Consider the following 6,669-nt stretch of genomic DNA (forward strand, 5'->3'; position numbering starts at 1 on the left):
AAAAAAAGCTTTGCCAATTGTAACATAATAAATGCTCTAAATAAGAGGCTCATTTTCATCAGCTCCTTGAGTCATAATCTTTCTATTTACACTCAGGAAGCATTGTAATGGACACTGTTCCTTTGTTCTTGTCTGTCTGTGTCCGTGTTGACACTATCTCAGTTTGAAAAGAGACTGATAGATAAAAGCCATGGGTAACTCCAGGGCAATACCATACATTATCACCAATGCTGTAAGTTCTTTGGCAGCTCTTAGTCTCGTCACCCAAGGTTCTGAGGTAAGAGAGATTCGGATAAAAAATGTTCTGTTTTAGTTTCAGAGAACAGACACAGGTGAACTTCAGACTGAAGAAATCTGTACTTGCTGAAACCTTTGGCCAGAGTTATAAATCTGTGTGCTGCGTGGCAGTAATGTCTCTAACTCTGAGCATGGGACAAAGAGCATTTTGGTTAGTCACACAGAGCAAAAAATTGAAGCAGCAGAAATCTGCTTGCCTCTGTCCCAGAAGTGTGTCTGTCTTAAGTTTTGGCCCCTCAAGTAGAGATTACTGGAGTGTTCAGACTCCAAACCCTCGATTTTAAATGATCTAATTAGAACACAAATCTTTCCAAAGCCCATCATTTAAAACGGTGGTGACCTTGACCAGTTTGGCTCCTATAATCTTTCCTCCCTTTCCGAAGGATTCACCATAGTCACTAATGTTTGACTATAAGTCTCTGCATCTGCTTCTATCAGCTACTGGATAGAGCCTCTCTAATGATGATTATGCCAGACTCCTGTATACAGAAATGTAGAATAATATTAGGAAAAAAATTTTAGCCAAGTATGTTTGAGAAAACCCACAGAATCAACAAACCTGGACTCATAGGGGCTCACTGGGACTAAACCAGCAATCAGGGAACCTACATGGATTTAACCTAGGCCCTCTACCTATATGTTATAGTTGTACAGCTTGGTGTTTTTGTGGGTCTCCTAACAGGGGAGTGGTGGCTGTTTCTGATGATTTGTCCTGCTTTGGGGACCATAAGGGTCCTCCTACTGGGGTGCCCCATCCAGCCTTAGGGGAGGTGCCTAGTCTTATTGTAACTTGATACCCCATGGTTGGTTGCTTTCCCTGGGAGACAGAGGAATGGATGGGGAAGGGGATGGAGGGAGAGACTGGGAGAAGATGAAGGTGAAGCTGTGGTCAGAATGTAATTTATGGGAAAATAAATTAATAAAAATAATAATAAATAAAATGATGGTGAGCTTAGAAATTTCACGGAGTCATATGACTTTAAAGTAGGCAAAAGTTTCAATGACAGAGTATTACTTCATTCAGAAATGAGTGACCAAAGATATGACGCCCCAAAGTCCCACAACTCCCAGAAAACTTACCAAGTTACATTATAACAATTTAGCTCCAACTCCTAAACACTTTATATTATTGTTTAATTCATGATGCCACTATAACCTATTTTTGTGATTAAAGATAAACTTAAGCAATGACAGGTCATAAATGAAAATGAAAACACCAGGTTTAATTCTGATTTTTTTTTTAACCCTACATTTTGCAACTGATTGGAGAGAATAAGTAAGCATACTTACTCAGAGACTTTGTTCACTATAAGGTGTGAAAATTGTGAAATCAGGCCAGATCCTTGCTAGCCTCCCCTTGCAGCAAGTGGGTTCTACCGCAGTGTTCTTATCAAGGATGCCAGCATCTGGGCAATTAAAATTGAGAGAAAGTGACTGAGTGGGTAAAAATAGGAAGACGAAAGTTTGTGAGCCCCACACTGATGAGTGTAACCAACATCCTCTAGAGCTACCCTATAGAAATAGAGACCGGTCTTGGCAGGGTGGTTTCTGTAAGTGAGGGAAATGTAATCAGATATAGATTGGATAAGAAATGAGCACTATAAGGGCTGGCCTGGGTTCCACTGGCCTTGGCTCCATCCATTGATTTTAGTGACATCTAGTTCAGGTTGATCTTAAGTTGTTCTGAAGTTTTATAGAATCTTATGGGTCACCTGAAATCATTTCTACTTAAAAAATGTTAATTCCTTGCAACTGGGATTAATGCAACTTGAGTCTTACTTTCCCTCTTCCTTTATTTGTTTCTGTCTTTGTTTCTTTCTTTCTTTCTTTTTTTAACCTCGTTTTCTATTGTACTAGCCAATTCTGGCCAATTTCCAAATCAGAAATTTCAGTTAAAAAAAAAAAACAGTCACTACTACTGGCTGTAACTGAACAGAATCCTCACTAAATGCTCTCAGTATCTGGACTCCATGCTGTGTGGTTCTTAGGAAGAAATGAATGTCTCCCATCAGTGTGATGTCAGCTTTCTGTCTCCGTGAAAATACCAGGGAAACTAATCTTTAAAAAGAAAAGTTGTGAGCTGGGCGGTGGTGGCGCACGCCTTTAATCCCAACACTTGGGAGGCAGAGGCAGGCGGATTTCTGAGTTCAAGGCCAGACTGGTCTACAGAGTGAGTTCCAGGACAGCCAAGGCTACACAGAGAAACCCTGTCTCAAAAAAAAAAAAAAAAAAAAAAAAAAAAAAAAAAAAAAAAAAAAAAAAAAAAAAAAAAAAAAAAAAGAAAAGAAAAGAAAAGAAAAGAAAAGAAAAGAAAAGAAAAGAAAAGTTTATTTTGGTTCACACTTGTAGACAGTCTTAGCCCATAGAACCTCATTGAATTAAGCCCCATGATGACACTCCATTAGGGCAAGAGCATATGGCAGAGGGAAACTACTTAAGTTATGATTAAGTAGCAAGCAGAGCAGGGCCAGGGGCACAGAGCAGATGAGGGCTGACAATCTCCTGTTGGTGAAGGCATGCCCCTGTGATTTAAACTTAGATCTCACATCAAGATGAACTTGGTAGGTTCACTGGATCTCTTTGTTCCTCTTTCTAATGTGGCCACATTGAATAAAACTCCTTTTTCTGTTTCCACCATTAATGTTCCCCTTAACTGGCTTCTTGAAGATGGCCAGACCTGTCTTGGGGCACAGGTTGTAACCCCCAAGTCTGATAATAGAATTACTGAGCATGTTGACTATAGCAGGCTGTCACAGTGTGGCCACTACTCCATGACAAGTTTTGGAAGAGCCAGGACATTTGCCACTACAACACTTCAACTTGCCTTGTTAAGTGACTCAGTAGGCATAATCATACACATATTACTACTTAGGAAGTTATAAACTCCAATGGGAGACTTCAAAGACTAAGCATGGAATGAAAGAACACAAGTGTAAGGGACCGTACTCTCGTTATCTTTTTTCAATAATTTGCTTCATTGTTTTTTGTGGTGTTTCAGATGAATATTGCTACTAGTGTCTATAGCACATCATCTTCTCATCAAATGTATTATTAAATGATTTCTAGAAGAGTTTTCATTCATTTTAGTATTTTCCTGAAATAGTCTTTAATGTGATTAGAATTCATGCTAATATTCAAAACAATTTATTGTTTAATCTCTTCACTGTAAAATAGACAATTCTGATTCCTCCTTTACTGTATCAAGGAAACTACTCATCGATATAAACACCCAAAGAATCAGAATCGATCTTCAGAACATAAATCACACACAGACCTAAACATTCCCTACAGGTAACTGTAAACAACAGCTGATACACAAATCTAGATAAAGATGTAGATACATAAACTCCTCACTAGATTACTTTCTTCTAGGCTGGATACCTTAAGCCTGCTATCTGGCACCCACACTTTATATCATCATTGAAAATGCATAGATGTTACATACTTGTGTTGTCTTAATATCAGACCAAAATCATATTTCTTCATACCCTCACAGGGAGAACTGGAACAACAACTCAATAAGGCTACAAAAAAAAAAAAAAGTCCACGAAGACAGGATATAATGGCACACACCTTTAACCCTAGCACTCAGGAGACAGAGGTAGATAGGTCTCTATGAGTTAGGGGCTAGCTACCCTCATTTACTTAGTTAGCTACAGACAAACTAGGACTACAAAGGAAGACCCTATTTCAAAAGAAAAGAAAGCCGAAGACTCCTCGCCAACCAGATCATTTTGGACATCTTTTCTGAGATGTTAGTAGACTCTGAAAGTAAGAAATTTAATTGAGAGTTATGTCTGTATTCTCTACAGATCGAGGATGAAGAGATTAAGAAGACAAAATTTATCCATTGCCACAAAGAATAAATTTTTCATTTTCATTTGAAAGATACTGCATAGAATGAGAGAATTTGAAGATTCTGTATGGAACCACACAGTTTGACCTTCGCTTTTAAATGACCAACATTTTCTGAATGGCTTCCCCTGCCTTCAGTCTATGTTAAAGTAGAATTCAACACACGGTATCTTTCAGATCCTGAACTATTTCAAATCATCTTTTGATAACACTTCCCAATACTTTACTAATATCAACCAGTCAGTTTATTTCTAGTCTAAATCCTTCCTGATATTTATATAGCCATTTATTTTCTTTGGTACCCTGAGAGACAAACATGCCTCCTTTTATGAAATATTTTCTCAATGTGTAAGCTACCCTCTTCTGCAACTGAAAATCAATAATACATATAGGAGATGCTCTCAAAGAATACAGATTCCTTAATTTTCTCAATAAGGAAAACAACCTGAGATGGCAGTGCTTACTGTTTATACATATTCACTCTGTTACTTTGAGCAAGTGATATATTTTTGAACTTTAATTTCTTTTGTAATATAGATAACATTTTTTGTTTTTGTTTTATTTTATTTTTATTTATTTATTTATTTATTTATTTTGGTTTTTCGAGACAGGGTTTCTCTGTGTAGCCCTGGCTGTCCTGGAACTCACTCTGTAGACCAGACTGGCCTCGAATTCAGAAATTCACCTGCCTCTGCTTCCCAATTGCTGGGATTAAAGGTGTGTGTCACCACCACCAGGCAGATAACATTTTTTTAAAAACTGTAGTGAAGTGTTTGCATAGTCCAGAGAGATTTGAATGTCTCTGTGGTTTATGGGAATGCAAAATGTGCAGCAGTTGAGGAAAGCAATGCATCGGTTCCTTAAAAGGTATTAAAACAGCGGTAGCATCCCACTTATCAATTCCACCTCTAGATATGTATCCAAAAAAAATGAGGACAGGGACTCAGAAAGATACCTGCATACTGTTGTAGAGCAGTTTCCACCAAGATAAAAACTATCATCATCAAGGGTAGCTTAAGACACAGGATATACACAGCAGTATTAAACATCAAGGTGTTCTAAGGGGAGCTGAAAATTTTCATCCTGTAAGGGGTACCTCCTTAAGCTAAGAAAGGAAACAACTCAAAATAGCTTCTGGAAATCACTGAACTAACCAGATTCACTAGGCTCCTACCCTCCCCAAGCATATATGAGCAGTAAGAACTGCTGAGAATCACTGTCATGCAGGCTGAGCTGTCTGGAAGAAGCAGATACAAATGGACCTGCTCAGACCAACTGAAATATCTGTAAAGGATGGTCTTCAACTTTTGTGATTTGTTACCCACTGTAGGAGGGCTTTTGTCCTCTGAGTCATGGCTGCTCCTATAAGTAATCCCTCACTCATATCCCTCTATATAACCCCCAAAAACCTCACTAGTTGAACTTTGGTAGTATCCTTATTTGGGCTCTTGGATTCCTATCTGGGTAAATAAACATTTGTTCACATATTCCCAAGAACAGTGTCACACAACATACACCAACACCCATAGCAGCATCATTCATAGTAGCTGATGGGTAGAAACAACACCAAAGTTCATTGACAGAAGAACTAATTAGCAAAAGTGTGTGTGGGTGTGTGTGTGAGAGAGGGAGGGGCAGGTTGGGGGGAGAGAGAGTTAGAGCTTTATTGCTGTGAAAAGACACCATGACCATGGCAACTCTTATAAAGAAAAACATTTAATTAAGGCTGACTTAAAGTTCAGACATTTAATCCATTATCATCTAGCTGAAGTAGAGGAGAGGTAGCTGAGAGTTCTACATCTAGATCCTCAGACAACAAGAAAAACTACACACTGTATGGCTTGAGCAGCAGAGACTTAGAAGCCCATATACTACCCCCATAACTAATTCCTCCAACAAGGCCACACCTTCTAATAGTGCCATTCCCTATGAGCCTATGGGGGTCTTTTTCATTCAAACCACTAATCTCTCTCTCTCTCTCTCTCTCTCTCTGTTTTTCTCTCGCTCTCTCTCTCTGTGTGTGTATGTATGTGTGATGCAACTAGTCAAAAAATGAAAGTAATATACACTGCATCATGGATAAATCTTAAGAACACAATACTAAGTAAAATAGGTCAAACATGAAAGATCAACAATCATATAAGTCCATCTACATGAGATTCTTGGAATAGTTAGGCTCAGACACAGAGTGACATGGTGGTAGTCAGGGACAAGCTATATTTGTTAAATATAGACATTTTCATTTGGGATGAAGATTCAGTTCAGGAGATGGATGGTGGTGATGGATATTCAACAATGTCAAAGTACTTAATACTACCGGAGTGGATTAACAAGGTCAATTTTATATAATGAGTATTTTATGACAATCTGACTTTCTTATTATTGTGGGTCCCATAAGATCATTTTCATGAAGTATCCAATGCTCTTTGAGCATACTGTGTAACACCTAATTGCCCTCGCTTCCCTAACTCTCCTCCCAATATATTTCCCTTTATTCACTCAACTGGTTTCATATCT

At 38.4% G+C, this 6,669-nt stretch overlaps 1 protein-coding gene and 1 long non-coding RNA gene across 8 annotated transcripts in view; one reads left to right on the plus strand and one right to left on the minus strand.

The window, feature by feature from the left end:
- The window catches only part of Tdrd15 (tudor domain containing 15), a 50,256-nt gene extending 48,091 nt beyond the window's left edge, over positions 1 to 2,165 (minus strand). For 6 of the 7 annotated variants that reach the window (XR_004114415.1, XR_004114414.1, XR_004114413.1 and 3 more), the window contains exons 1-2: positions 2,077 to 2,165; positions 1,588 to 1,703 (exon numbers count right to left, since the gene is read on the minus strand). The gene's annotated coding sequence lies outside the window, so the exon portion shown is untranslated. Of the gene's footprint in view, positions 1 to 1,587; positions 1,850 to 2,076 lie in introns of those variants that run through there. The other variant, XM_031356724.1, reaches the window with a different exon arrangement.
- LOC116080354 overlaps positions 1 to 6,669 on the plus strand; it is a 50,949-nt gene that overhangs the window by 17,224 nt on the left and 27,056 nt on the right. The window lies entirely within an intron of this gene.

This window comes from Mastomys coucha, unplaced genomic scaffold, assembly GCF_008632895.1.
Source record: "Mastomys coucha isolate ucsf_1 unplaced genomic scaffold, UCSF_Mcou_1 pScaffold6, whole genome shotgun sequence".
Classification (NCBI taxonomy): domain Eukaryota; kingdom Metazoa; phylum Chordata; class Mammalia; order Rodentia; family Muridae; genus Mastomys; species Mastomys coucha.